Source organism: Choloepus didactylus, chromosome 18, assembly GCF_015220235.1.
Source record: "Choloepus didactylus isolate mChoDid1 chromosome 18, mChoDid1.pri, whole genome shotgun sequence".
Taxonomy (NCBI): Eukaryota; Metazoa; Chordata; class Mammalia; order Pilosa; family Megalonychidae; genus Choloepus; species Choloepus didactylus.
Window position 1 is genome coordinate 18,925,199 of NC_051324.1, and position 22,851 is coordinate 18,948,049.

The window sequence follows — 22,851 nt, forward strand, 5'->3', positions numbered from 1 at the left end:
ATCTGGAGATTTTTCAGTGCACTTCACAGCAAAAATGAACAAGGGAATCATTAAAATGGTTGTGCATAAACCAATTCTGGTTTTTTTTTTAAATATAATTTACAATTTGTTTAAAAAATATTGTTTTGCTGTTTCTATTTTATTAACCCTTTTAATAAGACACAATTTTTCAGAGCACAGATCTTCAACTTCTCCTCCTGATGCAACAGACATAGCCATCTACAATGGTTGATGGAAAACAGGTATGTTACACACTGATTGGAAGACCACATCAGAAGAAACAGAGTTAAGGCACCACTCTTGGAAAATTAAGGTGCAGTAACAAGTGTTGAGGACCATAAGTAGGTGCTCAATAAATATTTGAATGAATGATGAAAGCCATAGTTAGCACTAATCTTTGAATTGCCAGCAATTCTTCAACCTCAATAAAATACTTATTTTAAAAAAGCTATATCCCTGAATACAATTTCCAGCTATCTTTTTCATGTTTTCTTTAAAATTTCATACTTTCTTCAGCATTTACTTTTTCCTGAAAACAAGGAAACCACACCTTGCATGCATTCAGTCATATATATAACTTCTGAATTACTGACATACGTGAATAGTTGTTTTAAATTTTGAGGAAACAAAGGTAAAATAAAGCATACTTATCCAAAGGGATAGTACATAATACTGGATATTAACCTACAAGTGGAAAAAAAATAACAGTCTTATTTTTAATTATTTGCTGTTTCTTTAATGCCTTCATTGTTGAGAAAAGTTAAAATTTCATCCTATTGACAGGAACACATCTGAAAAAATTGTTCTCCAGTGTAATATTTAATAAAACTAGGTAGTGAAAAATGTTCTGAAAATTTTTGAGCCAGTGTTGTTTTCAAGTATGTTAAGATATTCAGAAGAAAAATTTTTCATGGGTACAATTCTAATCCACTTATAAATACGCTTTTTAAAAGAGAGTTCCAACAGAGGGGGATAATGGATAAGTTCCTCAGATACAGGCAGAGTCTTTCAGAAGGAATAGAATGTCTTGTTAGAACAACCTGGTTGGTTCTTTGTTTTGTTTTTTAAACATTGATTTCAGGCACAATGGCTGAATCCACTTCTGGGTCATCTTCCTCCTTCTCTTGTTTTTTTTTTGTTGTTGTTTTGTTTTGTTTTGTTTTGTTTTTGTTTAATAAAAGTAGTGAATACTTCAGTGACTGATCAAAAGCAAAGCACAAACTCTGAAAGAGACTTCACTTTTCACTTTAAAGAAATCAAAACCATGGAGTTCTCACTGTTGTGTACATCTATTGCTCCTGTGCAAAGCCAGGATTCAAACTTAGCTTTAGGAACAGGAACTGTATAGAAGATTAATCATCTAATACTTCAGGTAAAACATTTTAAGATGATATTTCAAATCTCATGAAACAAGCTGGTGAAAGGTCCATCATGTTTCTTCAGCACTTTGGTCTTGCAGCAGTACTACAGTAGTGCCTTAGTAGGTACATTAGTTTTCAGCTAGTTTCCATCTGTACAGTCAGTAAGCAGGTGTCTCAGTGAAGTGACTGCAGGCTGGGAGAGTGAAGGATAACCTCATTTGATCAAGTCCTAGATGATGTGTGTCACTCTGCTAGTTGTGTTGTTGGATTTATTTTCCAAAGGGGTTGGTGATAAACCCACTGATCTCCCTCATTAATAAATATTTTGTTTCCCAGGGTGTGCCTATTTTGGTGTGAAGACTTTCTTCAGTCCTCTGGCTTTCTTCCAGGGTATGCTCTGAAACTGATAAGACCACAGAGAGTCAGTTCCATTTCTTTCAGTAATCTCCTGGATTCAAATGGATCCTGCTTCTCCAGAGGTCTTACTCTTTTCTCCATTACTGCCAATTTAGTCAAGTTCACATACTTCATCTCTCAATTGCTATAAGTGATCTCAAGAACAGTTCCATTCCCCTTGCACTCTGCATACCACAGAGTTGTTGATGTGCTTTATTTCAGCTGAAACCCAGTGCATTTTTCCACCATAAAATGACTTGATATAAGTGATGCTGGCTGAGTTCCCATCTTTGCACAGTTGACACTGACTTTGCCACCCAGTTCCACCCAAGGAACAGTTAAAATTGACTAAGCATATGCACAAAATACTCTTCTCCATGCTCCAATAGACTGAGGATACCCTGTACAACCATTGTAACTCCTATTGGCATGCCTAAGAATTTTCTCTTAGTCCAAATATGTGCATTTATGCACATCTTCCTCTCTGAACATTCTGCATAAAATCCTAAGACTAGAGGATGTTGGGAAACTTGCTCAGCAACAAATCTGACTGTAAATAGTCTGATCCAACTTGGCAAAAAGACTCCTCTGATAGAGGAGTTTGATTTATAACTGTCTGGGTGGAAGAACTGCTAGTATCCCTGGCTGCTGCCTCAGTTTTTGGCATCCTCCAGGAACAGTGAAATGTTTCTCCAATGACAAGACTGTATGGTTTCTTAGCAGGGCTCCCTTACAGCCTTCATGTAGTGAGGCAAAGTAGTTCTCAACAAAATGAATCATTCTGTCCTCAGCTGTGGCTACAGGTATGAATGAGATATAAAGTCTGCATACATTTCCAGCAAGGAATGCTTAATAAATGTAGAAGCACCACTCTGTTAAATCCATGCCCAGTTTGAGCTGTGAGGAGAGACATAGGATAACACTGCATTGCTCTTCCACAGCACCCAGGTCACCCTCCTTGTTATCAAATGTATCCTCCACCTCATCATCTGCATTTATTTCTTTAGGCTCTTGAGACTAAGGTGAAAACAAAGACTTCAAAGAAGGAAATGCTGTGGAGTTGAAAAAAATCATGGTTGAGTTGCCACCTTTCATAGGCTTCAAAACCCCACAGTATCACCTTAATCACTTAAGCCATCAAATTCCTCTATAAAGTATGTCAGGACAATGCAAATCCAGGAAGATCACTTAGTTGAATTTCCAAGCTGCTGATTCCTCCCTCTATCCACCAGCAACCCCAAATTGAATCTGTGGTAGCTGAAAGCTTTCTAGGGGACTTGGAAGGAGGTGAAGTGGTAAGGGTGAGAGGTTCTGCACTGGCAGCTTCTGCAACAGCTCCCACCCCTGTGCCTTCCTCCTCTTCCTCCTGCTCCTCTTCCTGATGCTTAATTTTTGATTTGACAGAGGAACACTTCTCTAATGTTATGCAAAAATGAAAAATGATAAATACTGGTTTCAGTTATCTGAATCCCCAATATATAGTCATGATATGATGCTTCCATCTACTTCCTATTTAATGTTGAATGAAAACTGAACTTTTAAAAATGCATTTCAGAGTTACTCTTCCAGAGAAGTAGGTAGAAAGCCAGGAACTGCATGGACTGGACACCGCAGAGCAAATTGATTTTGGGCATACATCATACGACACTCATGAACACATGCACCTCCCTGCCAGGCTCAGTCCCATGGGAGGAGGGGCCATCAGCACTGGGAATAAGAAGGAAGAACTGCAGTGGCAGCTCTTATTGGAAACTCATTCTACTGATCCAAACTCCAATCATAGATAGACCAGATACCAGAGAATCTGGGAGCAGCCAGCCTGGCAAAGAGGAGATAGGGATAGCAAAAACAGCAAGAAAAACCCAGAAATAAAGGCAGAGGCTTTTTGGAGTTCTGGTGAACAGAGAAAAGGATAGGGCAGAGCTCAGGCCCTGAGGCTCATATGCAAATCCAGAAGAAAAAGCGATCTCTCTGCCCCCTGGACCTTTCCTTAATGGCCCTAATTGCTTTGTCTCTTAGCATTTCAATAACCCATTAGATCTGTGAGGAGGGCCCTTTTTTATCTTTTTTTCTTTTTCTAAAACAATTACTCTAAGAAGCCCAATACAGAAAGCCTCAAAGACTTGCAATTTGCACTGGCCAAGACAAAAGCAGAACTAAGAGAGTTCTGAGACAAAAGGCAATAATCCAGTGGCTGAGAAAATTCACTAAACACCACAACTTCCCAAGAAAAGGGGGCATCCTCTCACAGCCATCATCCTGGTGGACAGGGAACACTCCTGCTCGTTGCTGGCCCCATAGCCCAGAGCTGCCCCAGACAATCCAGTGTGACAGAAGTGCTTCCAATAACATGCATACACCACAAAACTGGGCGTGGAAATTAGCCTTCACTGCACCCTCAGCTGGTTGTCCCAGATTTGGGAAGGCAGAGCAGTGTAAATTAACATGCCCCATTCAGCCTCCCTTTCAGCAGACTGGGAGCCTCCCTACACAGCCTGCAGCCCAGAACTGCCCTGGGGGGATGGCACTCACCTGTCACATAGCACAGTAATCCCTCAACAGAGGACCTGGGGATGCATGGCCTGGAAGAGGGACCCATTCACAAGTCTCAGGGCCCATACACCAATAACAAGGACTTGTGGGTCAGCGGCAAAGACAAACTGTGGCAGGACTGAACTGAAGGATTAGACTATTGCAGCAGGTTTAAAACTCCAAGAACACCAGGGAGGTTTGATTGTTAGAGCCACACCCCTCCCTTACCACTAAGACACATGCCCCATATACAGGGTAGGCAGCCCCAACTGCATACACAAGCTTGGTACACCAATTGGACCCCACAAGACTCACTCCCCCACTCACTGCAAAGACAAAGTGGGGGAGAACTGGCTTGAGGGGAGCAAGTGGCTCATGGATGCCACCTGCTGGTTAGTTAGAGAAAGTGTACTACACAAAGCTGTAGATCTGACAAATTAGAGATAAGGATTTCAATCGGTCTACAAATCCTAAAAGAAACCTATCAAGATAAGCAAACACCAAGAGGCCAAAAACAACAGAAAATTTTAAAGCATATGAAAAAAACAGATGATATGGGTAACCCAAGCTGAAGCACCCAAATCAAAAGATCAAAGGAGACACAGTACCTGGAGAAATTAATCAAAGAGCTAAAGATGAATGATGAGACCATGGCACAGGATATAAAGGACATGAAGAAGAGCATAACACAGGATACAAAGGACAGGATATAAAGGAGAAGACCCTTGAAGAGCATAAAAAAGACATTGCAAGACTAAATAAAAAAAACAGATGATCTTATGGAAATTAAAGAAACTGTTGACCAAATTAAAAAGATTCCGGATAGTCGTAGTACAAGAGTAGAGGAAGTTGAACAACAAATCAGTGACCTGGAAGATGACAGAATGGAAAATGAAAGGATAAAAGAAAGAATGGGGGAAAAAATTGAAAAAAATCAAAATGGACCTCAGGAATATGATAGATAACATAAAACATCCAAATATAAGACTCATTTGTGTTCCAGAAGGGGAAGAGAAGGGTAAAGGTCTAGGAAGAGTATTCAAAGAAATTGTTGGGGAAAACTTCCCAAATCTCCTAAACACCATCAATACACAAATCATAAATGCCCAGTGAACTCCAAATAGAATAAATCCAAATAAACCCACTCTGAGGCATATTCTGATCACACTGTCAAATACTGAGGAGAAGGAGCAAGTTCTGAAAGCAGGAAGAGGAAAGCAATTCACTACATATAAAGGAAACAGCATGAGACTAAGTAGTGACTACGCAGCAGCCACCATGAAGGCGAGAAGGCAGTGGCATGACATATTTAAAATTCTGAGTGAGAAAAATTTCCAACCAAGAATACTTTATCCAACAAAGCTCTCCTTCAAATTTGAGGAAGAGCTTAAATTTTTCACAGACAAACAAATGCTGAGAGAATTTGCTGACAAGAGACCGGCCCTACAGGAGATACTAAAGGGAGCTCTACAGACAAACAAAGAAAGGAGAGAGAGACATGGAGAAAGGTTCAGCACTAAAGTGATTTAGCATAGGTACATTAAAGGATATTAATAGAGAAAGGGAAAAATACATATGACAAACATAAACCAAAGGATAAGATGGCTGATTCAAGAAATGCCTTCATGGTTATAACATTAAATGTAAATGGATTAAACTCCCCAATTAAAAGATATAGAGTTGCAGAATGGAAGAAAAAAATGAACCATCAATATGTTGCATACAAGAGACTCATCTGAGACACAGGGACACAAAGAAATTGAAAGTGAAAGGATGGGAAAAATATTTCATGCAAGCTACAGTCAAAAGCAAGCAGGTGTAGCAATGTTAATCTCAGATAAAATAGACTTTAAATGCAGGGATGTTATGAGAGACAAAGAAGGCCACTACATACTAATAAAAGGGCCAATTCAACAAGAAGAAATAACAATCATAAATGTTTATGCACCCAACCAAGGTGCCACAAAAAACATGAGAGAAACACTGGCAAAACTAAAGGAAGCAATTGATGTTTCCACAATTGTGGGAGACTTCAACACCTCAGTCTCTCCTATAGATAGATCAACCAGACAGAAGAACAATAAGGGAACTGAAAACGTAAACAATCTGATAAATGAATTGGATTTAACAGACCTATATAGAACATTACATCACAAATCATCAGGATACACATTCTTCTCTAGTGCTCATGGAACTTTCTCCAGAACAGATCATATGCTGGGTCATAAAACAAGGCTCAATAAAAAATTTAAAAAAGATTAAAATTATTCAAAGCACATTCTCTGACCACAATGGAATACAATTAGAAGTCAATAACCTTCAGAGACTTAGAAAATTCACAAATACCTGGAGGTTAAACAACACACTCCTAAACAATCAGTGGGTTAAAGAAGAAATAACAAGAGAAATTGTCAAATATATAGAGAAGAATGAAAATGAGAACACAACATATGAAAACCTATGGGATGCAGCAAAAGTGGTACTCAGGGGGAAATTTATTGCACTAAATACATAAATTAAAAATGAAGAAAGAGCCAAAATCAAAGAACTAATGGATCAACTGAAGAAGCTAGAAAATGAACAGCAAACCAATCCCAAGCCAGTAGAAGAAAAGAAATAACAAGGATTAAAGCAGAAATTAATGACATAAAGAAGAAAAAAACAATAGAGAGAATAAATAACACCAAAAGTTGGTTCTTACAGAAGAGGAACAAGATTGACAAGCCCCTAGCTAGACTGACAAAATCAAAAAGGGAGAAGACCCAGATAAACAAAATAATGAATAAGAAATGTGACATTACTGTGTATCCTGAAGAAATTAAAAAAATTGTAAGAGGATACTATGAACAACTGTATGGCAACAAACTGGATAATGTAGAAAAAATGGACAATTTCCTGGAAACATATGAACAACCTAGACTGACCAGAGAAGAAATAGAAGACCTCAACCAACCAATCACAAGCAAAGAGATCCAATCAGTCATCAAAAAGCTTCCCACAAATAAATGCCCAGGGCCAGATGGCTTCACAGGGGAATTCTACCAAACTTTCCAAAAAGAACTGACACCAATCTTACTTAAACTCTTTCAAAACATCAAAGAAAATGGAACACTGCCTAACTCATTTTATGAAGCTAACATCAATCTAATACCAAAACCAGGCAAAGATGCTACAAAAAAGGAAAGCTACCAGCCAATCTCCCTAATGAATATAGATGCAAAAATTCTCAACAAAATAGTTGCAAATCAAATGCAAAGACACATTAAAAAAATCATACACCATGACCAAGTGGGGTTCATTCCAGGCATGCAAGGATGGTTCAACATAAGAAAATCAATCAATGTATTACAACACATTAACAAATCCAAAGGGAAAAATCATATGGTCATCTCAATAGATGCTGAAAAAGCGTTCTACAAAATCCAACATCCCTTTTTGATAAAAACACTTCAAAAGGTAGGAATTGAAGGAAACTTCCTCAACATGATAAAGAGCATATATGAAAAACCCACAGCCAGCATAGTACTCAAAGGCAAGAGACTGAAAACCTTCCCTCTAAGATCAGGAATGAGACTAGGATGCCCACTATCACCACTGTTATTCAACATTGTGCTGCAAGTGCTAGCCAGGGCAATCTGGCAAGATAAAGAAATAAAAGGCATCCATATTGGAAAGGAAGAAATGAAACTGTCGTTGTTTGCAGATGATATGGTCTTATATCTGGAAAACCCGGAGAAACTGATGATACAGCTACTAGAGCTAATCAAGAAATTTAACAAAGTAGCAGGATACAAGATTAATGCACATAAGTCAGTAATGTTTCTATATGCTAGAAATGAACAAACTGAAGAGACACTCAAGAAAAAGATACCATTTCCAATAGCAACTAAAAATTCAAGTACGTAGGAATAAACTTAATCAAAGATGTAAAAGACCTATACAAAGAAAACTACATAACTCTACTAAAAGAAATAGAAGGGAACCTTAAAAATGGAAAATATTCCATGTTCATGGATAGGAAGGCTGAATGTCATTAAGATGCCAATTCTTCCAAACTCATCTACAGATTCAATGCAATCCCAATCAAAATTCCAACAACCTTCTTTGCAGACTTGGAAAAGCTAGGTATCAAATTTATTTGGAAAGTGAAGATGCTTCAAATTGCTAAAGACACTCTAAAAAAGAAAAACAAATTAGGAGGACTTACACTCCCTGACTTTCAAGCTTATTATAAAGCCACAATTGTCAAAACAGCATGGAACTGGCACAAAGATAGACATATTGATCAATGGAATCAAACTGAGAATTTGGAGATAGACCCCCAGATCTATGGCTGACTGATCTTTGATAATGCCCCCAAAGTCACTGAACTGGGTCATAATGGTGTTTTCAACAAATGGGGCTGGGAAAGTTGGGTATTCATATCCAAAAGAATGAAAGAGGACCCCTGTCTTACACCCTACACAAAAATTAACTCAAAATTGATCAGAGATCTCATATAAAAGAAAGTACCATAAAACTCCTAGAAGATAATTTAGGGAAACATCTTCAAGACCTTGTATTAGGTGGCCACTTCCTAGACTTTACACCCAAGCACAAGCAACAAAAGGAAAAATAGATAAACGGGAACCCCTCAAGCTTAGAAGTTTCTGTATCTCAAAGGAATTTCTCAAAAAGGTAAAGAGGCAGCCAACTCAATGGGAAAAAATTTTTGGAAACCATGTATCTGACAAAAGACTGATAACTTGCACATATAAAGAAATCCTACAATTCAATGATGATAGCACAGATAGCCCAATTATAAAATGTGCAAAAGATATGAAAAGACAGTTCTCTGAAGAGGAAATACAAATGGCCAAGAAACACATGAAAAAATGTTCAGCTTCACTAGCTATTAGAGAGATGCAAATTAAGACCACAATGAGATACCATCTCACACCGATTAGAATGGCTGCCATTAAACAAACAGGAAACTACAAATGCTGGAGGGTATGTGGAGAAATTGGAACTCTTATTCATTGCTGGTGAGACTGTATAATTTTTCAGCCACTCTGGAAGTCAGTCTGACAGTTTCTTAGAAAACTAGATATAAAGTTAACCTTCGATTCAGTGATTGCGTTTCTCAGTATATACCCGGAAGCTCGGAAAGGAGTGACACGAGCAGATATCTGCATGCCAATGTTCATAGCAGCATTATTCACAATTGCCAAGAGATGGAAACAACCCAAATGTCCTCCAAAGGATGAGTGGATAAATAAAATTTGATATATATACATGACGGAATACCTCACAGCTGTAAGAAGGAACGATGTTGTGAAACATATGACAACATGGATGAACCTTGAAAACATAATGCTGAGTGAAGTAAGCCAGGCACAGAAAGAGAAATATTGTATGCTACCACTAATGTGTGCTTTGAAAAATATAAAACAAATGGTTTATAATGTACAATGTAGAGGAACTAGCGATAGAGAGCAATTAAGGAAGGGGAAACAATAATCTAATAAGAAAAGATAAGCTATCATGGGTAAATTGAATGTTCTGGGAATGCCCAGGAATGACTATGATCTGTTAATTTCTGATGGGTATAGTAGGAACAAGTTCCCAGAAATGTTGCTATATTAGGTAACTTTCTTGGGGTAGAGTAGGAACTTGTTGGAAGTAAAGTAGTCATCTTAGGTTAGCTGTCTTTTTCTTACTCTCTTGTTATGGTCTCTTTGATATGTCCTTTTATTATATGTTTTTTTTTAATTTTTTTTTATTTTTTATACAGTTGATTTAAAAGAAAAGTTTAAAAAAAAACAAGGAAAAAATATGCAGAACCCCCTGGAGGAGCTGGTGGAGAATGCAGGGGTATTGGCCTGCCCCACCTTAACGGTTGCTAATGTGCTCACAGACTTGAGGAACTGGTGGTTTGATGGGTTGAGCCCTCTACCACAGGATTTGCCCTTGGGAAGACTGTTGCTGCAAAGGAGAGGCTAGGCCTCCCTATAATTGTGCCTAAGAGCCTCTTCCCAAGTGCCTCTTTGTTGCTCAGATGTGGCCCTCTCTCTCTAGTGAAGCCAGCTTGAAAGGTAAAATCACTGCTCTCCCCCTATGTGGAATCAGGCACCCAGGGGAGTGAATCTCCCTGGCAATATGGAATATGACTCCAGAGGAGGAATGTAGACCTGGCATCATGGGATGGGGAACATCTTCTTGACCAAAAGGGGGAAATGAAATGAAATGAAATGGAATATGCTCCAGTTACAGAAATTCCAAAAGGAGCCGAGAGGTCACTCTGGTGGGCACTCTTTTGCACAATATAGACAAGCCTTTTTAGGTTCTAATGAATTGGGGTAGCTGGCAGTAGATACCTGAAATTATCAAAATAGAACCCAGAACCCATGAGTCTTGAAGACAATTGTATAAAATGTAGCTTATGAGGGGTGACAATGGGATTGGGAAAGCCATAAGGACCACACTCCCCTTTGTCTAGTTTATGGATGGATGAGTAGAAAAATGGGGGAAGGAAACAAACAAACAAAGGCACAAAGTGTTCTTTTTTACTTTAACTGCTCTTTTTCACTCTAACTATTATTCTTATTTGTATGTGTGTGGCATTGATGGTGTCAGGGATTGATTTTGGTGATGAATGTACAATTACGTAATGGTACTGTGAACAATTGAATGCACAATTTGTTTTGTATGACTGCGTGGTATGTGAATATATCTCAATAAAATGAATATAAAAATTAAAAAATGAAAAAAAAGAACAGATAATTTATGGAGGGTAAACTTAATGTTATGGGTATGCTTAGGAATGACTGGTTTGTTAATTTTGGGGAGATATGGTAGGAACAAGTTGGCTGAAATGTAGTTATTTTAGGTTATTTGTTTTTCTTATTCCTTTGGTTATAGTTTGTTCATTTTCTTGGGGTATGCTAGGAACATGTTGGAAGCAATGTATATTTTTTCTTATTCCTTTGTTTTGGTTGTTTGAAATTTTTTATTGTTTTTTAATTTTTTGATAAAGTAAAAAAAATGAGTGTTAAAGTAAATGAACAATGAGGGGAGCAGGGGTATGGAATGTTTTGGATTTTTTTAATTTTTTAATTTTTGGAGTAATGAAAATGTTCAAAGTTTGTGGTGATGCATGCACAACTATATGATGATACTATGAACAACATTGTACACTTTGGAGGACGGTATGTTATGTGAATATATCTCAATAAAATTGCATTAAAATTTAAAAAACACATTTGGGCACTTGTTGATATAACTGTAGGTTCTTATCCTCCAAGGAAATTTTAATAGGGAGAAATATGTTAACAGATTTCCTAACATTAAAACCTTATTGTACTCTTGGTCAGAATTTGGCATTCTTCTAAGGCAGTGCTGCAGTTAACATTTAGGACTTTTGTCTCTTTAACTTTAAGTGGTTTAGAACTTTATTTTTCTCATTATCTTGTTCAGGACTTGCTACAGTGTTATGCTGGATTTTTTAAAATGAGTTAGGAAGTATCCTTTTTCTCTAAACCTGAAACAGTTTCAATTACAGAAAATGATTTATTTCTTAAACTTTAGAAATAACTAGCTATAAAACTGTTTGAGATTGGCACTTCTTTCAGGTGCATCTCTTCAAAAATTTTCCAATTTCTTTTATGGACATGGGTCTGATTTGAGTTTCTTGCTGGTCTCGGGTCTATTTGTATCCCTCTTGAATCCTCATTTTCATCCACATTTTCAAGCTTATTTCATAGTTATGTATATTATTCTCATATTTCTTTTTAAATTCCTCTTTTTGGGGGTAATTTTCTCATTTAATTCCTAATTTGGTATATAATTTTTAATATTATACTAGATAATGTGTTATTTAGGAATTCACATCAGAATCAGGTCTTACATTTCTTAATTTTATCTGGTTTCTGTATTCTAATTAATAAATTTTTGCTTTTAACTTTTTTGTTTTGTTTTCATTTTTGCTTTTAACTTGTATTCTTTGTTCTTTTTTTGGTTTATTTTGTTATTATTTTCTAAATTCTTGAGCTAAAAGTTTTATGAATTTGTCTGTATTCTATTTTATTAATAATGATAAGTTTAAAGTTTTTAACTTTCTCATGAGCATAGTTTTGTTAGTATCTCCTAAGTTTCTCTAAATTTTATTGTGAAATTGAATTCACATGCAGAAATGTGAGTAAAGCATAAATGTACAGGTTAACAAGTCACTGTAATATAAACACAAATGTAACCACTGCCCAGGAGAAGAAGTATATTATTGTGAGGACCAAGACATCCCTCCATATCCTCTCTCTTCATTACAACAGCCCAAAAAACTGAACCACTGTTCTGACATATGGCAACCAGTGATTGCCTGCCTTTATCATTTTACCACCTAAATATGTTTACATGATCAATATGTCCAACTTTACTAGATACTGGCAAACTTTCTTTCCACTGCTCTTGTACTGGTTTGTGTTCACACTAGCAGGAGTAAGAGATCTTGTGGTTCCACATTGTCATGACTTGGCATTGTCTGACTTGAGAGTTTTTAGCAATAATTTGGGTATGAGGCTGTATCTTACTTTGTGTTGTGATTGATCTTTTTGTTGTAAAATGAAACAGAGAGTTTCACATAACACAAATGTGTAGCTTCATGAAGGCAACCACTGTTGTAACAAACACTCAGATAAAAAAATAAGATTTTACATGTATATCTACTTACTTTCACACTGTTTGTGCTGGTTCTGAAGGACATAGGGGATAAGAGAATTAAAATATCCTATAATTTGCTTTATCCCACAATATATAATGTTACAGTCAGAATAACAATCTGAATTCTATGACCAGCAATTATGATGAAAGAAAACAGTTTAAATTTTCTTTGCATTTGATATCCCCATTCATTTCCCAACCCCAACATTATATATTTTTTACTCTATCTGTATTGTCAAAGCCTGTCTGGTTATCGTTGTTTCCATGTGCACATTGGATTCAGAAAAATATTTGGAAAAATAATTTGAGATTTAGGATGATGTTATCTCCCCCTAAATACAATGTCCAGTAACTTTAATTAGTAATTGGAGTCACCAGCACTCTGGGATCCCCTCTATTTGGTCTTTGAAGTTTGTACCCGGGGTACAGAGAGCATGGGGGAGGGGCCAAGGAAGTGTTTTGGTCTGGAGAGGGTCTCCAGGGTTCACAGTCAAAGTCCTATTTGACCCTGAGATATGTGGTGTGAGAATGGAAAGGTTAGGCTTTACTTTGCCCCCTGCTGACAAACATTGACAAAGGTAATAATAATAATGGCATCAACTAGCATTTATCAAGAGATTATTCCACAGCAGTTGCTGTACTAGGACTTTACTTGTATTAACACTTTGAATCCTCACAGTGAAGATGGTAAAATGAAGTAGGTGCTGTTATTACTCCCATTATACCCAGGAGCAAACAGACTCATGGGATTAAGAAACTTGCCCAAGGACACTTGGGCAGCAAATTCTCATTGCCAGGATGTGAACCTGGCAGTACTGGGCAAGAGCCCAAGCTTATAGCAATCATGCTACACTACCTATAGCTGGGGCTAATATTTCTTACCCCCATTATCTTCCCACCTTGTCACAGTAATAGGAATTCATGTAAGGTATGCAAAGTGCATTTAAACTTCAGTGCCCCCAAGGATAAAATATAATTTTATATTATTTTATTTGTAATGCAATTTTATTGAGATATATTCATACAGTATAGAAACCTGCAGTATACAATAAGTGGCTCACAGTATCATCACATAGTTGTCAAACAGCCCCATAATCAAAGTTTGAAAATTTTCATTACTCCAAAAAAGTAATAACAAGAAAAAAGAAAACCCTAATCCTCCCACACACCATATTCCCCCATATTATTAACCCATAATATTGGTGTGACACATTTGTTACTGTTGAAGATTATTAAAACATTACTGTTAACTACAGTCCATAGTTTGCAATAGGTACACTTTCCCCATATATCCCTCTATTATTAACTCCTCATAATAGTCATACTTCTGCTTTAGTTCATGAAAGCACTTTTTAATATTTGTATGGTTAATCATGGGCATTGTCCACCACAAGATTCACTGTGGTATACATTCCCATGTTTTAACCTCCAACTTTCCTTCTGGTGACATATATGACTCTAAACTTCCCTTTTCCACCACATTCACACACCATTCAGCACTGCCAATTCTTCTCCCAATAATATGCTACCATCGCCTCTGTCCATTTCCAAACATAGAAGTTCATCCTAGTTAAACATTCTGCACCTATTAAGCAACCACTCCCCATTCTTTAGCCTCATTCTATATCCTGGTAACCTGTATTCTACATTTTGTATCTATGAGTCTACATATTATAATTAGTTCTTATCAGTGAGATCATGCAATATTTGTCATTTTGTGTCTGACTTGTTTCACTTAACATAATGTTGTCAGGATTCATCCATGTTGTCACATGCTTCAGGACTTCATTCATTCTTCCTGCTGAGTAGTATTCCACTGTAGGAATATCCCACTTTATATTTATACATTCATCTGTTGATGGACACTTGGATTGTTTCTATCTTTTGGTAATTGTGAATAATGCCACTATGAGCATCAGAGTGAAGATGTCTGTTCACATCCCTGCTTTCAGATCTTCCAGGTATATCCCAAGTAGCAGGATTGCAGGGTCATAAGGCAACTCTATAGTTAGCTTCCTGAGGAACTGCCAAACTGTCCTGCACAGCAGCTGTACCATTTTACATTCCCATGAGCAGTGAATATGTGTTACTCTTCCTCCACACCCTCTCCAACACTCGTAGTTTCCTGTTTAATAGTGGCCATTCTAGTTGGTGTGAGATGATGTCCCATGAATTTTTAAATCATAATTTTTACTGTAACTGTAACATATAGACAGAAAAGTGATAATTTTCCAAGTGAAATTTAACAAGTTGTTAGCAAATTTCAAAGAATGTTATGGGTTACAGTTTCACAGTTTCAGTTATTTCCTTACTGTAAAATATATATGTGAAAAGATAATAGATTTCAAAATATGATTTAACAAGTGCTTATTTAGGAAATTTCCAAAAATGATATGTGTTATGTATTACAGTTTCAATTATTTCCTTATACCATCTCACTGTGTTTTTGATTTGCATTTCCCTAGTAGCTAGTGAAGCTGAGACTCTTTCATGTGCCTCTTAGCCATCTGTATTTCCTCTTTGGAGAAATGTCTATTCATGTCTGTTCCAGTTTGCTAATGCTGCCATTAAATACCAGAAATGGATTGGCTTTTATAAAGGGGATTTATTTGGTTACACAGTTACAGTCTTAAGGCCATAAAGAGTCCAAGGTAAGGCATCAATAGAGTACCTTCACTGAAGGATGGCCATTGGCATCCAGAAAACCTCTGTTAGCTTGGAAGGCATGTGGCTGGCATCAGCTTGCTCCTAGGTTGAATTTCCTAATGGCATTCTCCAAAATGTTGCTCTTGGGCATTTGTTCTCTCTTAGCTTCTCTGTAGCAAAAGTCTGCTTTCAAAAGCCATCTCCAAAACATCTCTGTAAACTGCAGCTCCTCTCTCAACTCCTGTGCATTCTTCAAAGTGTCCCTCTTGGCTGTAGCAAGCTCACTCCTTCTGTCTGAGCTTATATAGTGCTTTAATCAAGACCCATGCTGAATGGGTGGGGCCACACCACCATGGAAATCATCCAATCAGAGTTATCATCTACAGTTGGTCAGGTAGCATCTCCATGGAAACACTCAAAGAATTACAATCTAATCAACACTAATACGTCTGCCCACACACGATTGTCTTAAAGAATATGGCTTTTTCTGGGGGACATAATATATATACAAACTGGTACAATGTCCTTTACCTATTTTTAAATTGGTTTGTTTGTCTTTTTATTGTTGAGTTGTTGGATCTTTATATATATATATACTGGATATCAAATGCAGTATACCCAGTCAGTTATGTGGTTTTCAAATATTTTCTCCCATTGGTTGGTTGCCTTTTCACAAAGTTCTTTGAAACACTGAAGTATTCAATTTTGTGGAGTTCCATTTATCTATTTTTTCCTTTGTTGCTTGTGCTTTGGGTGAAAAGTCTAAGGAACTACCACCTATCACTAGATCTTGAAGACGTTCCTCTACATTTTATTCTAGGAGTTTTGTTACTGGTTATTATATTTCAGTCTTTAATCCATTTTGAGTTAATTTTTGAATAGGGTGTGAGATAGGGGTCCTCTTTCATTCTTTTGCTTATGGATATCCAGTTCTCCTAACACCATTTATTGAAGAGACTCTTCTCTCTTCCAGTTGAGTAGACTTGGGAGCCTTATCAAAAATCAGTTGACCATAGATCTGAGGATGTGTTTCCGAGCTCTCAATTCAATTCCATTGATCAACATAACATAGTACTTTCGCAGAGTTGCACGTGACTGCTTTCAAAAAAGTTGTTTTTCAGCCCAGGGAAGGCACATAGAAGTCAATGAATGCTGTATTCAACTTAGTTTTCAGAACTGTGTAACATACTGCTTTCACAGAGTTCCACGTGACTGCTTTCAAAAAAGTTGTTTTTCAGCCCAGGGGAGACACATAGAAGACAATATTTTTATGCCAGTGCTATGCTGTTTTGACCACTGTGACTTTATCTTATGCTCTAAGGTCAGGAAACATTATATCTCCCACTTCATTCCTCTTGTTCAAGATGTTTTTGGCTATTTGAGGCCACTTACCCTCCCAAATAAAACTGATAATTAGATTATCCATTTCTGCAAAGTAGTCTGTTGGAATTTTGATTGGTATTGCATTGAATCCATAGCTCAATTTAGGTAGAATTGACATTTCAATGCCATTTAGCCTTCCAGTCCATGAACATGGAATGTTTTCCCATTTACGCAGGTTTTTTTATTTTTTTTTATTTCTTTTAGCAATGTAGTTTCCTGCATAGAGTCCTTTACATCCTTGGTTAGGTTTATTCCTAGATATTTGATTCTTTTAGCTGCTATTGTAAATGGAATTTTTTTCTTGATTACCTCCTCAGATAGCTCATAACTAGTATATAGAAACACTAATGATTTTTGCATGTTGGTCTTGTATGCCACCACTCAACATGCTTACTAGATCAAATAGTTTTGCTGTCATTCTTTCTGGATTTTCAAAATATAGGGTCATGTCATCTGCAAATAGCAACAGTTTTACTTCTTCCTTTCCAATCTGGATGCCTTTCATTTCTTTTTGTTGCCTAACTGCTCTAGCTAGAACTTCTGGCACAATGTTGAATAGCAGTGGTGAGATTGGGCATCCTTGTCTTGTTCCCAATCTTAGAGGGAAAGTTTTCAGTCTCTCACCATTGAATATGATGTTAGCTGTGGGTTTTTTATGAATGCCCTTTATCATGTTGAGGAATTTTCATTCAATTCCTACCTTTTGAATTGTTTTTATTATGAAAGGATGCTGAATTTTGTCAAATGCCTTTTCTGCATCAACTGAGATGATCAAGTGGTTTCTCTCTTTTAATTTTTTTCACATGGTGTATTACATTAATTGATTTTCTTGTGTTGAACCACCCTCACATGCCTGCAATGAAACTCTCTTGGTCATGGTGTATAAATGTATTACTATGCTGTTGGATTCTATTTGCAACTATTTTGTTGAGGATTTTTAAAACTCTGTTCATTAGAAAGATCAGTTTGAAGTTTTCTTTTCTCATAGTATCTTCATCTGGCTTTGTTTTAGGGTAATATTGGCTTCATAGAATGAGTTAGGTAGTGTTCCCTCTTCAATTTTTTGGAAGACTTTGAGCAGGAATGGTATTCTTCTTGGAATGCTTGGTAAAACTCACCTGTGAAGACATCTGGTCTTGGGTTTTTCTTTGTTGGTAGGTTTATGTAATGTCTGATTTGATCTCTTTACTTGTGATTGGTTCATCAAGGTCTTCTATTTCTTCTCAGGTCAGTGTAAGTTGTTTGTGTGTTTGTAGGAGATTGTCCATTTCATCTAAGTTTTCTAGCTTATTGGCATACAGTTGTTCACAGTAACCACTAAATGATCTTTTTTATTTCTTTGGAGTCCATGGTAATGCCTTCCCTCTCATTTCTGATTTATTTATTGACAGCTTCTTTTTTGTCTATGTCAGTCTAGTTAAGGGTTTCTTGATTTTATTGATCTTCTAAAAAAAAACACATTTTAGTTTTATTGATTCTCTCTATTGTATTTTTATTCTCCATTTCATTAATCTCTGTTCTAATCTTTGTTATTTCTTTCCTTCTGCTTTCTTTGGGGTTAGTTTGTTGTTCTTTCTCCAGGTTCTCCTGTTGTTCATTAGGACATTGATCTTAGCTCTTTCCTCATTTTTAATGTAGGTATTTAGGGCTATAAATTTCTATCTCAGCACTGCCTTCACTGCATCCCATAAGCTTTGGTAGGTTGTGTTCTCATTTTCATTCTTCTAGAGATACTAACTGATTTCTCCTGCAATTTCTTCATTGACCCAGTGATTCTTTAAGAGTGTCTTGTTTAATATGCATATATTTGTGAAATTTCCAGTTCTCTGGTTGTTCATTATTTCCAGCTTCATTCCACTGTGATCAGAGAAAGTACTTTGTATAATTACAACTTTTTATATTTATTAAGCCATGTTTTGTGCCCTAGCATATGGTCTATCCTTGAGAATGCTCCATGAACACGTGAAAAGAATATGTATCCTCTTGTTTGGGGATGCAATGTTCTATCTACATATATTTATTAGATCTAGTCCATTTATCATATTATTTAGGTTCTCTGTTACTTTTTCAATCCTCTGTTTAATTTTTATATTTATTGGAGAGAATGGTGTTAAAGTCTCTCACTATTATTTTAGAGTCATCTATTACTCCATTCAGTTTCACCAGTGCTTGCCTCATGTATTTGGGAGCACCTTGATTAGGAGCATAGATATTTATGATTGTTAATTTCTTCTGCTTGAATTGCCCCTATTACTATATAGTGTCCTTCTTTGTCTCTGACAACAATTTTGCATTTAAAGTCCATTTTGTCTGATATTAGTAAGCTACCCCAGCTTTCTGTTGGTTAGTACTTGCATGGAATATATTTTTCCATCCTTTCACTTTCAACCTCTTGGCATCTTTGGGTCTAAGATGAGTCTATTGTAAACAACTTATAGAGGGAACATATTATTTGAATCCACTCAGCCAATCTGTGTCTTTTGATTGGGGGGTTAATCTATTAACATTTTAAGTTATTACTGTAAATGCAGTTCTTGATTCAGTGTCTTATACTTTGTTTTTGTTTTTTGTTTTTTTTGTCAGATATATATTTTTCTATCCCTCTCTTTGTCCTTTAAATTGCCCTTACTAATATTCTTAATTCTGTAACCCTCCTCCAGACTTGTCTCTCTTGTATTCTCTTTTCATCTGGCAGGACTCCCTTTAGTGTTCTTGTTGGGCTGTTCTCATATTAACAAACTTCTGATACCTGTGAATATTTTAAACTCTCCCCCATTTTTGAAGGAAAGCTTTGCTGGATAGAGAATTATTGGCTGGAAATTTCTCTCTTTCAGTATCTTAAATGTATCATACCACTGCCTTCTCACCTCCATGGTGTCTGATGAGAAATCAGCATTGAATGTTACTTGCCTTCTCTTCTGTGTGGTGAATCACTTTTCTCTTGCTGCCTTCAGAATTTTATCCTTCTCTTTGGCATTTGACATTGTGATTACTATGTGTCTTGGAGTGACTATATTTGGATTTATTCTGTTTGGAGTAGATTGGGCTTCTTGGATTTGCATATTTATGTCTTTTATAAGGGTTGGGAAATTTTCAACCATTATTTCATTGAATGTTCTTCCTGGCTCTTTTCCCTTCTCTTCTCCTCTGGGACATCCATGATGCATATTTTTGTGTGCTTTGTGTCATCAATCACTTCCTCCAAGAACTTACTCAAATCTTTCCATTTACTTCTCTCTTTGATGTTTTGTCGTTCAATTTCTGTTGATCTGTCTTCTAGCTCACTGATTCTTTCTCCTGCCTCTTCAGATATGCTGTTGTGGGTCTCCAGTATATTTTTTTATTTCACCTACAGTGTCTTTTACATTCATAATTTATGTTATTTTCTACGAATTCTTTCAGCTTCTTCTTTATGTTCTTCTAGTGTCTTCTTAACATTCTTTATCTCTTTATACAAATTTCCTTCATATCTTTGAATAGATTCAGGAGATTCGTATGCACGTCTTTGATTAGGTGTTCAGACTCTGTGTCTCCTCTGAATTTTTGATTTGTTCTTTTGACTGGGCCATTTTTTATTGACTTATAGTATGCCTTGTGATTTTTTCTTGTATCTGGTCATCTGATTATCTTGATGGGTCTATTCTGAAGGTCGATTTCTCTCTCTTGTCTAGGGTTTAGTATTAAGGCACTGCTTTAACAGTAGTATCATCCATATTTCTCAGTCAAAACAGGGCCAGGTACCCATGTAGAGGGTGTAGACCACGTCCAGTGGGCCTGGGATACAGTCTGGAGAGGCTCTGAAAAGCCCTGCAGTTCCTTGCACTTTCCGGCCTGCCCAGCAGATGTTGCCGTTCAGTGACTTAATCATCCTCAGAAGCTGTTTACTTTCAGAAATCCAGCAGTGTCTGACTGGGTGGGGCAGAAACTGTGGGGTTTCTTTGCCCCTCAATTCACTGGCTAAAATCTGCCTCAGTGTGGGGCTGTGTCCCCCATTTTACTTGTGGTGAAAGATTTCCCCAGCTGCCCCAGACTCCAGCTCCCCAACCCTCTACCCCAGGCAAGGATTGGGCCTCCCAATGCTGTTTTCCTCAAGGGTGGGGAATGGGCACCAGAATCCAGGGCTGGAAACAGAGTCTCTGTCCATGTTTCCTTACACTCTGGTCCTTGATATGTCCTCTCCTGTCTCCTGGTTCCCCAGTCAGTTGATGTGGGTAGTTTCTCCTGGCTATGTGCTGCTTTTACAGAAGATTTTTCAGTTCCCTCTCTTATCTTCCATTTGGAAGCTCTTCCTTGCTGCCCTTTTGTATTCCACCATTCCCTGTGGCTTAAGTCCAGCCATGGGTCCCTGTGGGCTTGGGTCTCTGTGTCTGGATATAGGTGGGGATCTGTCTCACTGCTAAGAGAGATTTAATAGCTTGTATCCCTGGTGTGAGATGGGAGGATTCCCAACTGCTGCCTCTGGGACTGAGCTGCATGGAACCAAGTAAATGGGAAAGAAGAGGGTGGGCCTGTCTTGGACAGAAGTTTCCTAGCTGATATTTTTCCCTTCTTTCAATTCGGCATTTGGGGGATCCTTCTCCCATCTATATCTTCCTCCAGGGTTCTGAACAATTGAGAATTGTCATTTCTTTTTCTGCACTGAATCTCTTGGGAGAGGTTTTCAGTAGCTGTTTTCTCAACATGTTGATGATGTAACTCTCCAAATATAATTTCTGATTCAGTCAACCACTCCCTACACACAGGTCTTGTCCCTTAAAATGGTCATTGGTTTTGTCCTTCACAGCAGGGATTGCTGTGTGCTCTTCTGGCTATGCCAGAGTCCTAAAGAGGCAAACATTCTATCCAAATAAATGAATATCTCACAAATGAGAGCAAATAGAAACTGTTTACCCAGAACTAGCACTAGAATGGAGGCAGCTGTCATTACCTGTATTTGAAAGAGACTCAAAGGCAGGCAGGGAAGTGGAAAAGCTTAATAGTGAAAAAAGGGGAAGTCTCTGGTGTGTTCTGATTGGGCGTTGTTGGCATGGGAAAGCTGGAGAAGGTCTAACTAGAAGCAAGGTATCTTATGTGGTTGGCTTGGGAAACATGTTTGGCTTTCTCTTATTTATCCTGAATTGGAAGCAGGGGCAAATAACAGGAAAGTTGGCAGTCAGTCAGGAGGCTAAGTTTGGGGCCCTTTACAGTGTTCAGAACCCACTGACTTACCAACTCAGAGCAGTGTTTCCCAAACAGTAGGACTAGAATTACTGGGGTGTTTGCTAAAAAGACTCTCATTCTCAGACCAGAGCTACCAAACCAGTGTTTTAGGAGGGGGACGTTGGCTTTTTGTTTAAACAAGCATCTCAGTTGATTCTGATGGAAACCAAAATGTGGGAACACTGGCCTTGAGGGTTGGGTAACAGATGTATCCCTTTCTGTATCACTCTCTGTGGGTGTCCTCTGCCTTCCCCAGCTCTGTTACCTGCCTCCTTCCCACCATCCAGTCAGGCAGATGTCCCAGGCACCAGCTGTGGAAGGAAGCAGGAGGCTTGGTCTCCATGACCGAAACAGAGGTGGCAGGCAGGTGAGCTCAGGGTGGGGTCTCTTCAGGGAGTCAGGTTGGTTTTCTTTTTCCTCCTGACATCACTCTGGAGGTCTTCCAGTGATCTCTGGGATGAGCTCATCTGTCCTTCCTTCTCCTTGCAACACTTTAGTATTCTAAGACACAAGAAGCTCCCCCTTCTCTGGATTTTTTCCTTCTAGTGCCAGGCTAATTTAAAGGAAACACAGCCTGAAAATCCTGGTCATAGCCTTGTCTTTGCCACCAAATCTCTCCATGATCTTGGGCAATTTTCTT

General features: G+C 37.6%; 1 pseudogene; it reads right to left on the reverse strand.

Moving 5' to 3' along the window:
* Positions 1-1,604: 1,604 nt before the first annotated feature.
* LOC119514663 lies at positions 1,605-22,554 on the reverse strand (annotated as a pseudogene).
* Positions 22,555-22,851: the final 297 nt, after the last annotated feature.